The sequence below is a fragment of the Chionomys nivalis genome, chromosome X, assembly GCF_950005125.1.
Source record: "Chionomys nivalis chromosome X, mChiNiv1.1, whole genome shotgun sequence".
In the NCBI taxonomy this organism is placed as follows: Eukaryota; Metazoa; Chordata; class Mammalia; order Rodentia; family Cricetidae; genus Chionomys; species Chionomys nivalis.
This window is the reverse complement of record NC_080112.1, coordinates 124,415,438-124,430,404: the sequence shown is the minus strand read 5'-3', so window position 1 is coordinate 124,430,404 and position 14,967 is coordinate 124,415,438. Positions and strand designations below refer to the sequence as shown.

General features: G+C 42.4%; 1 protein-coding gene across 2 annotated transcripts in view; it reads left to right on the top strand.

The window, feature by feature from the left end:
- Plac1 (placenta enriched 1) overlaps positions 1–14,967 on the top strand; it is a 133,517-nt gene that overhangs the window by 8,196 nt on the left and 110,354 nt on the right. The window contains exon 1 of one of the 2 annotated variants that reach the window (XM_057760798.1): positions 6,032–6,048. The exons of the other annotated variant lie outside the window; for it this stretch is intronic. The gene's annotated coding sequence lies outside the window, so the exon portion shown is untranslated. Of the gene's footprint in view, positions 1–6,031; positions 6,049–14,967 lie in introns of those variants that run through there. 2 annotated transcript variants of the gene reach the window in all.

The window sequence follows — 14,967 nt, the reverse complement described above, 5'->3', positions numbered from 1 at the left end:
TTGAAATGCCTGATGGGATACACGTAGTTTGAGATGGACTTTCTGTCCTAGGATTGAGTCAGGAGCAGTTTGAAGGTGTGGAGAAAACTGGCCTGCTGGCTTTCTTTCTAAGAAAAAAAATAAATAGAGCCTATTGGCCATATCCCTGTTTAGTGGTTTTTTTTACAATAGTGTGGAATATTGGTGTGCAGAAAGAAAATAGTAGAATCCCTTTTCCTGATCCTTTTTTTTTTCTTTGTATCAGAATTTCTCTATGTAGCCCTGGCTGTCCTGGAACACACTATGTAGACCAAGCTGTCATCAAACTAACAGAGATCCACCTGCCTTTGCCTACTGTGTGCTAGGATTAAATGTGTGCCACCATGCCTGGCTATTGCTTGTGTTTTGGCTGACTTTTAAACCTCTAGTTTTTATATATATTTATATATTTAATAATATACACACATAAGTGACTCAGAAGTACCTGTTTATAATTTACAAATCACAAATGCACATTTAATATCTCATTTTCTGTTTTGTATATACTTTATGCTATCCACAGTTAATCTATTAGTATATAGTTATAATCCATTACTGTAATTGGTAAAGTAGAAACATGTATTCATAAGTTACGCATACATGCAATGATGAACAAATATTACAATATCTACTTGTGGGTATATTCAGAAGCTTTTGTTCCAAATAGGGCTGCGAGTTAGACATAGTAGTCCTCCAGCATCCAGGAGGAGTTAGTGTGCTGAGGCCTGGTTATGCAGCCGTGCGGTGGAAGCCTCAGCTTCTTTGGCGTTTCCTAGCCAGAGCTGTGCATAGGCCGTGCAGCCTGGCTCAAGAAGCTACTCTGTGTGTAGAGACTGGCGGAAGAGAGCAAGTCCTCATCCCTATAGTGGCTGATACCTAGTGACAAAAACGCTCATGTGCTCCAGTATGAGTTTGGGTTGATCCACACAAGGGCATATTGAAAACAATGTAAGAGACTATCAAGCGGGTTATACAGTCTTTTATGGTAGTGAGAAAAAAGTGGTTTGTAATTAAAACGGGATTAGTATTTGTATCAAAGCTCCACATACAATTCATATATATGGAAGGATTAAGAGGAAATAGCCCAACCTGTGACCACTCCTCTTAGTCTGTTTTCTTCTTCCATGACATTGTTGCTAATTAAGATAATCTCAGCAGCCCCACTGTGGAATGTCCCTCATTTTACAATCTCTCTGGGGTTATGGCCTTTCTGGCAAGAATACCAAAGAAGTGACATCACGCTATCTGTGACGCTCCTTGATCTTTTAATAGCTGTGTCTCCTTGTAAATTTTACTCATGTAATTTAAAAATCGTGTAAATGGTTGCAAAGATGCTATTTTTCAGTCTTTTATAAAGATCAGCATTTAAAATAAAATTGTTAATTTATTTGAAGTGAGTTCAGTGGCTTTAAGTACCAAAGTGAGTTTATCCACCATTATTTCATTTTAAAAACTTATGAGCATAGTATTTTAAAACATTTACAGTTTGGGGGGGGGGGACTCGGTGGGTAAAGCATTTGCTGTGTGAGCATGAGGACCTGAGTTCAGGTCTCCAACACCCACGGTTTTTTTTTTGTTTGTTTTGTTTTTGTTTGTTTGTTTTTAATGTTGTAACCTTAATGCTGAACGGTGAAGGGTGGATAATAGGAAGATTCCAAAGGCTTGATGGTGACTTCCAGATTCAGAGAGAGAACCTGTCTCAAAAAATTAGGTGGAAGGCAATAGAGGAAGACACATTTATTTGCTCTCTCTCTCTCTCTCTCTCTCTCTCTCTCTCTCTCTCTCTCTCTGTGTGTGTGTGTGTGTGTGTTGGGGGTGGGGAACGCCTGTCACCATGCACCTGTGGTAACCAGACGACAACTTTCAAAAATCAGTTCTCGTTCCACCCTGTGGATTCTGAAGATCAAACTCTCGCAGACAGGTTTGGAAGACAAGCCCTTCTACCTGCTAAGTCATCTAACTGGACCATCTCTTGCATTTCTATGTGTTAGGGTCTGCATGTCAATTAATACATGAAATCCAGTTGACATTTTTAATTCAGTATCATCTCGTACCTCTAGGTCAGTTTCAAGAGATGTAGTATTTTAGTAACATTAGAAGTCTTTTGGTTAGAGAAGGCACATCTTTCTCTGTGTTAGTCTTCTTGAAATTGAAGTTAGATCACCCTAGAAATGCCTGCACATCCCTGTCTATTGTAGCATTATCACAATTGCCAAATTATGGGATCAACCTGGGTGCCTATTAACAAATTAAAAAGAGAGAAACTGTAGTCTATATGCACAATAAAGCTGATTCAACTATAAAGGCCAGAAATTTTAGAAAAAAGTGATTAAAACCCTGCTAAATGAAATAAATCAGACTCAGAAACACAAATATCACATGCTTTCTTTCATACGTGTGATATGCTTTCTTTCATACCATTGATAGCGTGAGGGGAGGGTGAACATGAACGCAAAAGGGGTCTATTAGGGATATGGAAGAGGGAAACAGGGAATAAGAAAGCCTTAGGGCAGTGGACGGCATAAATATGCGCACAGAAACCTATGTGCACGTATAGAAATAGGGCAATGACCATTAGTTTGTATTATTAATGTGTGTTAAAGAAAAAAGTCTCCTTCAGTCTTCTCAGTGATACCTTGTAGTTTCCGCTTTACAAGTCTTGTGCTTCTTTTGTTAAATTTAATGGCATTGTTTTGGTCTTTTCATTGTTTCGTTCTTTTTATTGTAAACACAGTTGCTTTGTTCTTTTTATTGCTTTTTTATGGTAAACACAGTTGATTTCTTATCTTTACACTCAGACTGTCCATTGTTAGTGTATAGTAATCCAGTTGGCTGGCACATTTTCTTGTATCCTAGAATATTGAGGAGTTTGACTTTGAGTCATTTGTTTGTGGATTCTTGGGAGTGCTTTCCAGAAAAGATCATGGCATCTCTGAGTAGAATTAAGTCCTTTGCTCTATTAATGTGCTATACTAACCTTGTATTCTGGGTGAAAATTCCACTTCGCATTTTGTTGAGGGCTTTTTTCTTTGTCTTATGATAAAATGCACGTAGAATTAGAAAACTCCATCTCTGCAGAGATTTCGAGATGAGGATTTTCCCCTTCGAGGAGGCTTCCTGGCTTTCAGTTCTCCAGACTCTAATGACATGTCCAGATTTAATGTGATATCACAAGGGGATTTTCAGATAGACTTGCTCTGACCTCATGTGCTTTGTGTTCCCAGCTGAACTCAAACTTTCCAAAGCTCAAGTTAATTTACTTTTCACCAAAAATTCACTTTCTTGGCTCTCTTTCGAATGACGCACACACTTCTAAGTCTTCTTGGACATCAGGTACCAGATGACCAAAAGTGTAACCCATTTAAGCAGGGCCAAAGTGGTTGGCATGTCTTTTGAAGTTCAAATAGATTTGGAAATGTGTGCCATGTTGCTCATGTGATGTCAAATCTCACACTTCTGACATGTAGTGTGTGACATTTGACAAACTCAAGCTCACAGTGAGGTGACCATTCTGTTTATAGAACCAAAAACTCCACTTAGGAATAGGGGCATGTGTGCTGCCTGGATCCTGCTTCTCTGATGACAGCCGTCTCACACTGAGGCAAGCTTTGATAAAGAATCAGAATACGGGCAAAGGCACTTGCCTCAAGAGTCTGGTGACCTGAGTTTGATCCCAGAACCCATGTAGAGGTGGAAAGAGAGAACTAATTCCATGAAGTTGTTCTCTGACCTCCACGCATGTGCTCTAGCATGCATGTCCAAACATATGTATGATATAATAATAATAATAATAATAATAAACAAATCAATAAATAAAACATTTACAAAAGATTCCAACTCTTTCAAAAGTAACAAGCTATTTGGCGGGTTCCAGTTTTAGTAGGCCCCACTGCCCATGACCCTTGCTATCATTCTGAAGGGCAGCCCCACTAAAGGCAAATCTTCCCCACGAGCTATGTATGCGGTTGATGAAAGCTACCAAGTGTATTCAGTATACTTGGTAGCTACTCCTTGAAGACAACTTCCAAAGGGAGCTTGCAGACTGCGGTTGTAGCGCAGTTGGTAGAGTGTGTGCCGAGCATGCCCTGGCTTCATTCTCCTTCATTGTATAGCCTAGGTGTGGTGGTGCCTGGCTGTATTCCCAGCAATCGGGTCTTCAGATATGTCAGCGAGCACCTTTACCACCGAACCACCTCACTGGACCCCAGAAACTAACTTCATCATTTCACAATGCCAATCTATTCGTTCTTCCACGTGTTCAGTGAGGACTCATTTTACCTTCCAGGTCCTGGGGCTACAGCAGTCAGATAGCCTCACCCAACACAACTTTTAGTCGTGTGCACCCTTGGGAGGATGCCATCTGGGAGAAGATGTCATTACAGTTAATGATCTATCCATTTACTCTCAGGATGTGGGGCTCTCAAAACTGTGACACGCTCAGACTGACGCACAAGGCCTATATGAACACCTTAAGGCTTGGGGAAAAGAGGCAATGGGAAATTGATCCTGTCCTTGACCGGGCCTTGGGTGCTTAATATAGCTTGTGACCCATGCTCCAAAGCTTGAGGTAGATACCATGCCTCATTGATCTTCATGACTCTGTGAATTTCAGCCACCCAGGCCCCTCCTAGCCATAGGCCAGTCTTAAGTTTTCCAATCACGCCATGTCTGCCTGCCTTTTTTTTTCCTGTTAGCAGCTGAATGTGTGAAGTTCATGGCCCCCTGCAAGGAACCCTGGGGGTGGGTCACATGTAGGGCTGAGCTCACCCTTCCTATAGATCAAAGGACATCTGGGCCTGCTTGCTTGCTAAGGAGACCCAGGGGAACTAGAAAGGAAGGGGCAGGAGGGGATTAGGGCAGGCTGGAGCCAGCCCTGATTGATTGACTTGTTTTGCTCTCCTGTTTACCCAGCTGGGCCTGCCCCCGCCACTGCCCACTCTGGCCAACCTCTGGAGCAGTGTTGGAAAGACTGTGGCCTTAGCCAGCAACTGGCAAAACGGAGGCAGGGGACTTTCTATGTCTGCAGCTTTCCTGCCCTGCTGGGCCTCTTTTTCCACCGCCAGGATTCCTTCCCTTAGTCTCAGCCATAAAAATCCTGCAGCGTTTCTTCCCATTTAAGGAATTTAATGTCACTCAGACATCAAGACACTAATAGGTAAACATCTGCCCCAAACCCCCAGGCCTGATTCTTCTAGCCTTTTAAAATGCTGGTCACCTCTGCAATTAATTACTTCATTTAAGGTAGGCAAGAGGAGAAAGCTGCAGGAGAGGAAATGGGACAAAGAGTTTCGGAAAACTCGCCCATCTGAGAACACAAATCAAGTCCGCTGTCTCCTATGTTGGCCTCTTCTCTGCTCATTGCAAAAACAATGCTGCAACGAATCCTGGTTTTCAGTACTGAGCTTTGCCTGCTTTCTGCATCGAAAGTTGGCAGTCGTTCCTTCTAGGCACATAAAGCTGGTGGCTTCTTGGTGCCTACAGTCAGTTTTAAGACTTCTCTTAAAAACTAGCTCCAGGAAACCTTGCCTGGCCATGCCACCCCTGTGCTCCCAGACCTAGTTCAGGTCGAGGACCACTCAGCCTGGTGATCATCAGGGCTTCACCCTGACTGCCAAGGAGGGAGAATCAGACTTCTCCAGGGATGAGTCCTCTGACAGCTTATCCAACCTCAAGTGATCAGTCTTAAAACAACTAAAGGGTGTGTGTGTGTGTGTGTGGATATGGATATGTGTGTATTTGTGTGTGCATGTGTGTATTGTGAGTACATGTGTATATGTGTGTATGCATCAGTCTATGTGTAATATAAGAATAAGAGATCATGAATTTGAGAGGGAGGGAGGGAGACATAGGAGTTGGAGGGGCAAGAAGGTGGGGTAGAAATGATGTAAATACACTACTCATGTATGAAATTATCAGAAATCAAATAAAAGTAACTAACTCTACTCCATACCAAACATAGGCAATTGGTGGCAGAGGGTCCCTTGGCTTTCTTCAGGCACCGCCTTGGTGGTCTAACACGAGGACTTTGAGGTGAGAAAAGGCTTTGTTTTTTTGCTGAACATTATTTTTTATTTTTAATTGTGTGCATTATGTATGTGTGTATGTTGGTATGCACATGTGTGTGTGCCTGTGGAAGCCAGAGGTGCTGGAGCCCTCTGGAGACAGAATTACCATTTGTGAACCATTTGATGTGGATACTGGGAATTGAACTGTGGTCTTCTATCAAAAAAATGTGCGCTGTTACCTGCTGAGCCATGTTTCTAGTCTTTGTAACTATTTGACCCTGGGCATGTTGCTTAGCTTTGCTGAGTCTCGCCAACCTTCTTCATGCTGCAGGAAGTAGGAAGTGACCTACTCACCACTTTATTAGGCAGATAAAGGAGGCTAAAAGCTTAGCAACCAGTCTGTATGACCGGTGTCTATGTGACTGTGATGACCAGACAGTAGGACCATGGGGACAAAGGTGAGGCAACTAGCTCATTCAATCCTTTGACTGCTTGTCCTGATGTGTTCACAGTTCAGAAGTTTGGGAGACAGAAACAGCCCAGCAGTCCTTCAAGGGAAGGCTGGTGTTCTCGCTTCACTTCTGTTGCTGTGGTAAAATAGCCCAGCCTGAAGCAACTTGGGGAAGAAAGGGTTCAATTGGCTTACAGTACTGTTATAATCCGTCACTGAGGGGAAATCAAGTCAGGAACTCAAGCAACTAGTCACAGCACATTCATTCATAGCCAAGAGCAGAAAGCAAGCAAAGAAGCCATGGTGCCTGCTCGCTCGTGCTTGTGCTCAGCTGGCCTTCTTCACATACTCAGTCCAGGATCACCTGCTGAGGGAATGGTGCCACCCACAGTGGGTTGGATCTTCCCACGCTAGCAGTCTGGCTAATCTCCCATAGGCTGTCCCTGGAATAACTGGACCTGCTGGACAGGTCAATAGGCCAACTTGATTTAAGCAATTCCTCAGTTGAGAATTTATATATGAATATATGTGTGTGTATATACATACATACATATATATATATATACACACACACACACACACACACAGAGGCGAGTATTAGGCAGTTTTTGAAAGCAAGAAAATTCTGACTCATGCCTACAGACAGCACAAATGAATCTTAAAGCTACTATGCTAACCAAACTCTCATTAAAAAGTAGTACATGATTCTACTTATTTGAGGTATGTGGACTCAGTCAAATTTATAGCAATAGAGAGGAAAATTAGGGTTGCCAAGGACTGTAGAGAGGAGTTATCTTTTACTGGGTTGTTTCAGTGATGAGGGCTGTGTGTGTGTGTGTGTGTGTAAGAGGGGGGAAGGGAGGAAAAGAGGAAACACTTGGAGTGGCATGGAACTGTCATTAAAAAATACGATAGGGTAGAAGTTTCTGAGCCCTGAAAAGGCAGCAAGCAACAAGTGTAGATTTCATCCTTAAACTCTGATGACCTGGGATGAGCCCTGAACTCCATTTGGGCTACAACTGTGGCCAGGCCCTGTGACATAGGAAGAGAGAGGGAATTCGGACTGGCTTGGGGTAAAAAGTGCAGAGATGTGCAAACACAATCAGCCCAACTCCCCACCACTTCCAGGGCAGAGTGGGTGGAACCGGCCTCCCCTCTTCCTCCAATCCCACTCCTTCCAGGCTCCACCGGGGGCCCCTCAGGGCTGCTCTTCTTATTCGGTTGGGCTGCCTGATTTCCCTGGAGAGGAGGTTTCGGAGGTGGGCCAGTCTCCACATCCCTAGCCAACCAACCTCTTCAGTGGACCATTCCAGGATCCTGCACACGTGGACCCTGTCTGTGCGGACCCACCTGAGTCCAGGAACGACAGCAGCCGCAGGGATCCTAGCATAGGCACGGAGGTAATTAGGCACGTCTTCTCTGCTCCTGAAGTAATGTTTATTTATCTTTCAAATTCTGCCAACCAAAATGGCTTGGGCTGTGATTTACCATCTCACCATTATGTCATACTTCCTTATGGCTTTTATGACCAAGAAAGACTCCAGGCACAGTAGCCATATTATGTCCTAGCGAACCCTTGCCCAAATTAAGTCACTGTTTCTGGTCCCTGTCGCTGGTCAAAAAAAAAAAAAAATGACATCCCAGGGTAATTACTGTTTTAAGGGCACATTTTAAAGCAAATGCAAAAAAAATGCATAATGAATGCACCTATTTTCTGACCGAAATTTGCGTGTGTCTTTCACTCTCTCCTGGCAAACATGGTTTATGTTTATTTAAACAGCCCTTAATAGAAACGTACAGCTGCAAAGCATCTTGCTGCTCTATGCTTTCTGGTCAAGAAAATTGCCCATAATCACAGTTGACTTCACTATTCATAATGGGATATTATTTTTGTTACTGCACAGCATGGTTCAGCCTAGGAATATTCTAAAAGCAACTGTCACAACACTTCATTCATTCATTCATTCATTCATTCCCTCAATCAACTTTTTGGAAAACATTGCTAAAAGTCTTTAAAATAGAGGGAAAGAGCGTACACAGAGGCATGAGATAGCATGGCAGGTCAGCTATGTGACAAGAGTAACTATTGTCACACACAGCTACAGAGTAATTGGTTACATATAGTAGTTAAGGTACTGATGTTGCCGGATGGTTTACTTCAGTTATAAATTGAAATGGATTCAAGATTTTCCTGGTCATACATTCTCTCTTCTTACTTGTGTACATTTCAGTATTATATAGTGGCATGTCATTTTTTGGTTTTGCATACAAGGCCTCATGTAGCTCACGAGGGCCTCTCTCTGTATAACTAAGGGTACCCTTGAACTCTTGATCATCCTGCCTCTGCCCACCTGAGGGCTGGGATAACAAGCACGCTTGACCACACTCAGCCTTTTCTCTTCTCTTTTCTTTTCCTTTTTTAAGGCAGGGTCTTGCTATAGAACCAGTGCTATTCTAGAACTTGATTATGTAAATCAGACAGGCCTCAATCATGAGGTCCTCTTATGCTTTCCAGGTGCCAGGTATGTGCCATGCCCGTATCTCAGTATGTTTTAGTTCTCAGTTAATAGTATGTCAAGAATCATATCTTCCCCAAAGGCCATTTGAGGACGTGTTTAATTCCTGCATGGGTCATTTGTCAGCTGCGTCACAGTTCAGCCATGGGTACCTGTGATGTGTGGGAGGGTGGAGAGAGAGATTCTGCTTTTCCTGAATCATTTTTTAGCTTGCTCGGACCCCAGTTTTGTGGTGCTGGTTGTCGTTTATATTATGGGGATACTGGTTGTTCTGTTTCCAGTATTTTTCCAAGTACAGAGGCGTGATCTTTGAGAATTCTGAATGCCTCTGAGTGTCCACCCTTCTGCTTCTCAGGACCACTTTTAGCACTGGCCTCACTATATGTTAAGCTCCTTAGAAATGAGAGTGAGACCCAAGGGGGAACTTCCAGGTGACGCTTCATACTGTAATAGATCTCATATACCAGCTTCAGAACAAAGACATTGTGAAAAGGGAGTTAGTTACTACTGAACAACTAACTAAGCATGCTGTCCCATGGGGGGGGGCAAATAGAGGTGTGTGGCTGTTGGATACAGAGACAACGGTGCTTATGTTGCCTTGATTTTCTGATATAAAACAGATTTCTGAAGTTGATCAGAAGATACTAGGAGTGGTATATTCCAAGCAAATAGAACAAGCAATCGATTTGACATCCTTATCAAAAGGCTGCTAGCAATATTTCCCAGACCTTGAAAACACTTGCCTTCTCCTATCTGACTTTACCTGTGTTAGATGATGTAGTGAAATAAATACATTGTTTCAAAGCAACGCCTTGCTCCGGAGAGTCTCAGGCAAAGAACTATAAGTTCAAAGCACGCCTGTGCTATGCGTCGCGAGACCTCATGTCAACACAACGAAATGAACTCTAAACCCATACTTTGTTCCTTTGAAGTCACTCTTTTTCTTTCTCTAATGCATGCTTTGCAAAAGGAGGCCAGTTCTTTTAGAGGAAAGAAACGCATTAAGGAACAAGCTGGAATCCTGCTAGAGCTGTTAAGGAGACCAGTTGTATGGAGATGCAACCTTGGTAATTAATCAGTGAGAATCCCACAGCCAAATGGGGAGGGAAGAGGCCCTCTCCTCCGAGATGGGGAAACGACTCCTCCCTTCTGGCTGAAAAAGCTCCATCCCAGGCCTTCTGGCTGCCGACATGTAGATGTACATCTGGCTGTAATCTCTCACTCCCTGCTGGCCTCTGACAAACTGTGTGGAACAGAAATCCAGTTTCTCCCCCGTGTAAAAGAGCAAGAGAGAAATTGACGAGCTTGATGGTTAAAATTCTGAGCTGGCTAGGAGAAGGAACATGCCCAAAGCAATAAAAAAAAAAAAGCCCCTCGCTTGGAAACTGGAGCTGCAGAAATCTTAGAGCAGGGTAATCAAGCAGTGGCTTTGACCGAGGTGAAGGGAGTGGAGCCTACAGGCCACGGACGAGCCTTGAGACTCCACAGATGAGTGAGAAATATTTAAATTGACTTAACTCTACCCTGGCCTGATGACCAAGATAGAGAGGATCTTGATAATGTTGGAAAGGATTTATTTGCACTTAGGTGTCCGCATTTCTATAAATCTCACTCTAAATTTTATGTGTGGGTGTTTTAAGCACCACTTTATTTATAAGAGATGAAAGCAGAGTTGAGGAGGGAAATGTGCTCTGGTCCCTCTCTGTGTGTTTCCGTTTAGGGGATGCCGTGGTTCTAGCAGAGGAGTGTCAGCTTACCTAAACTGTAGAGATGCCAGTGGCAGCAAGGGACACGATTGGAAACTCAGCCTTGGAAACTCACACTGTGTACGTGACAGCAAACACCACAGGGCTCCAAATTTTTGAAATTTTTTTTTTATTTTGTTTTACTTCTTTTTTTAAATCAGCAGATCATGTCTGGTACCATTAAGTTATTTTTGAACAAATCAAGTTTGTGTGGCTCTTCTTCCTCCATCTTCCCTATCCCCCTGCTAGCCCTGCTTTTCCTTTGTTGCCTCCCACCCCCATATTCTTCTCCTCTTTCCTGTCCCATGTGTCCTGTGCCCACTTCACATCCTTTCTTATCACTGAGGCTTCACCTTTGCAGCCAGCATTACAGCCTCTGTGTCTTCGGGTTTTTTGTTTTTGTTTTCGCTGTTTGTGGTGTCGGCGCTAACACTGGACCTCAAGACATCATGGTCTACCAGCTGAGCTCTACCCCCAGCCCCGAATCTTTCTTTAAAAATTAAAATGTCTCTGGAAAAGCCAGCATGTGAAGCTCCTGGATTTTTAGTCATTGAGTACTTAACACGCCTTTCATTTCTAGCCAAAATTCAAAATATATATTAAAGTTCAGAGAAGACTATAGCAAATTACTTAAAAGTATGTTGCTGTATTTTTTTTTGTTTTCCTTTTGTAATATTATAGAAATTAATTCAATACCCAGTGTGTGTATGAGAGAGAGAGACAGACAAACAGATAGAAGCAGAGAAACAGTGACAGACAGAAGAAAGAAAGAAGGAAGGAAAGAAGGAAGGCAGGCAGGCTGGCTTACTTCCAGGCCATGGATAAGAAGTAACATGGTTTTGTACATTCGTTTTTGTTTTAACTCTGTACCACATTCTCGAGTATTCTCAAGTGGTTTAAGACACTTTTAGTTTTACTTATTCCCCAACTGATGAATATTTAGGTAGTTTTCAATTTTTTAGAAACAACATGCAGTATACACAAAACAGGACATTCCACAGAAATTCTTTTAGAAAGTTAAGATTGGGGTTGGAGAGATAGCTTAGCAGTTAAGAACACTTCCTGCTCTTTCAGAGACCCAAGTTTGGTTCTTAGCACCCATATCATGTGCCTGACAACGACCCATAACTCTAGCTCCAGGGTACTGGATATCCTTTCCAGCCTCTACAGGCACCTCATTCAAGTGGTGCTCACACACACACACACACACACACACACAAATCCATAAATAATCAAACAAACAGAGAAATAAATCCAAAGATAAAAATGAGGATATTATTGGTCTACAGAATATGCACATTTTTACATGTGAGTCTGAGGACTGACAGATCTCTTTCCAACATAGTTCACCTGTCCACAGCCCTTCCAGTGGAGGATGAGTTGCCATGACACCATGACACTGACATGGTGGCAGTGTTTGGGTGTCAATTTTTGCCAATCTGATGAGTAAGATAACGTCTCATTTTGGTTGTGGTTGTTTATTTCCCCGAGTACATACAGTATTTCATATTACAGACCACATGCAGAGGGCCTCAGTCGCTCCCATGCAGGCTCTTAAGGGCCATTTTTACAGAAAGTAAGTATCACTTTAACACAATGAGCATGGTGAATGGGACCACGGTCTGCTAACCAGGATTATGGGGATTGACAGGCTGGTAGCATATACAGCATGGATATGTTGGACAAAGGGATGAGTCATGCCCCACAGGGGATGACACAAGACAGCAAGAGAGTTCATTGCAATACCCAGAAATGTGAGCAACTTAAAACTTACAAATTTTTCTCTCTGGAATTTCTCATTTAAGACTTTAAGAATATAGTTTGACCTCAGATAGCTAAAACCACAAAAAAAAGTACTGATAAGAGAAATACTATATGTAGTCCATGTCTCTGGCATGCTTTCTTTTTCAGTTTTATGGGTGGCCGATGTCTCTTATAAACGGTTTGTCTTTAATTTTATTTTTTAGATAGTTCTTACTTAAGTTCTCAGGCTGATCTTGAACTTCTAGGGTCAAGTAGTACCCCCCGCCTCAGCCTCCTGAGTAGCTAGAGCTATAGGTACATGCTTTTACATTTGTCTATTTTTACAATTAGAACTTGTAAACTTTTATATATATTATCAAATAATCTTTCCATATTCTGAGATTACAAAGGTATTGTGGATTTTCATCAAAATGTTACAAAACTTTGCTTTTAGCATTTAGATAGTTAATTTATTTTGAATTTTTGTTGTTGCCCCCCCACACACACACGCTCTCTTGCTCTCTCTTTCCCTTTTTGAGATAGGGTCTAACTATTCAGCACAAGCTGGCTTCACACACACAATCCTCCCACTTCAGTCTTCTAATACTGGTGTTACAATCATGCACCACCATTCCCAGTCTTAAATAGATTTTATGAAGTTTTTTTTATACTTAATTTTGTTTAGCGTATGTACACACACACACACACACACACGCTCTCTGCCTCATTGCCTTGAAATAGGGCCATGATCATAATCACGCTATCTCCCCTGCCAGGTAAGTATAAGAAAGAGGAAAAAAAAAAGAAAGAAATAGATTCTTCCACTGAATCAGAATCCCACCGTTTAGCTAGACTGACTGGCCAGCAAGCTCTGGGGATCAGCTTGTCTCTGACACCCACAGCCATGCCTGGCTTGTTCTGTAGGTTCAGAGGTTTCCAGGTCCTTATGATTGCAAATCAAGCACTGCTTCTCACAAAGCCATCCATCCCACCCCATTACCTTGATATTTCTACCACAGCACCCCATTTCTTGCCTCTAGAAACCACTAATCTCTTGATTTCGGCAATTTTGCCATTTTGGAATGTTATACAAACAGAATAATGCAAAAAATAACCTTTTGAGGTATGGTCTTTTCTCAGTTGGCACGGTTCCCTGGAGCTTCATCCGAGCTGTAGTAGGTTAACTGTACTTCTTCTCATCCCTGAGCCGCCCTGTTTGGTCTGGACACACCTCTCTTCAACTGTTTCCGTGCTCAGGGGGGTTTCACTTGTTTCTGTCTGGGGTGTTTTCCAGCTGCTCTGATTTTTGTTTTTCTGTTCTCATCCTCTTGCCTTTCTGTGGGTTACCTAAACACTTCTGAGGTTGAGGAGTTCGATTTTTTTTCTTTACATGCTGAAGATGGAACTCAGGGCCTTGTGCGTGACAGGAAAATACTCCACCAGTGAGCCCAGCCAACAGCTTTTAGGATTCCATTTTGACCTAATGTGAGAGTTTGTGGTGCCTGTTTGTGTCGCCTTTTGTGATTGTTCTGAGGCGAGAGTATATGTTCATAAGTCACCAGTCAACCAGCGCCGTCATTTTACATGCTAGAACAAAGTATAAAAACTTTACCTGCCTTTGCATTCATTTTTCCTCTCTAGCTTATAATTATTCTTAAATGTTTCCTGTACATGCATTGAAAAACATATCAGACAAATTTTATGTTTTGCTCTGTCAACAATAATTAAGGAACCTCAACAGAGGAGGAAAGCCTATTGTATTTGTCCATTTTTTTTTGTCCTTTCTTTGTTCTTTCTTCCTTCCTGACCCTCTAAGATTCTTCCTATTCGTTTCTGTTTGGAGAGCTTCCTCTAGCTATTTTTTAAAGTTTCGTGTGCTGATGATAAGTTCTTTGAGTTTTCCTTCATCCGAGAATGTCTTGACTTCCTTTCATTCCAGGAAGGAAGTTTTTTTGTTTTTCTGGTTGTAAAATTCTTCACTGGAAATTCTTTTCTCCCAGCCCTGGAAACAGGTTGCCTGCTTCCTTGTCCACTCCGTAGGGTCTGATGAGACATCCGGTCGTTGCTGATTATCCTCACATTAGTGAGGAGCTGCCATCTCTTGCTACTTTCCGGATGTCTTTCTTTTATTGTCAGAATAGTGATTGTGATGGGTCTTGCCCTAAATTTCTGTGGGTTTATTACCATATGACGTTCATGCGTCTTTTTAAATCTGTAGCTTTATTCTTTTGGCCAAAGTTGTGAAAATTCCAGCCACTGTTTCTTTGAGTGCTTTGTAATCCCTGTCTTTTGTCTGTCTTGGTTCTTCTGAGAGAGGAGGCAGAAGAGAGAGGGGGAAAGACAGAAACTCACTACAGAGCCCAGGCTGGCCTAGAACGCATAATGATCCTCCTTAGTCTCCTGAGGTCTGGGATTGCATGCACTGCTCCACCTGGCTAAGATCGCTGTATCTTTTGCTAATAGTGTCACAGCTCTCTGGTGCTCTGTTC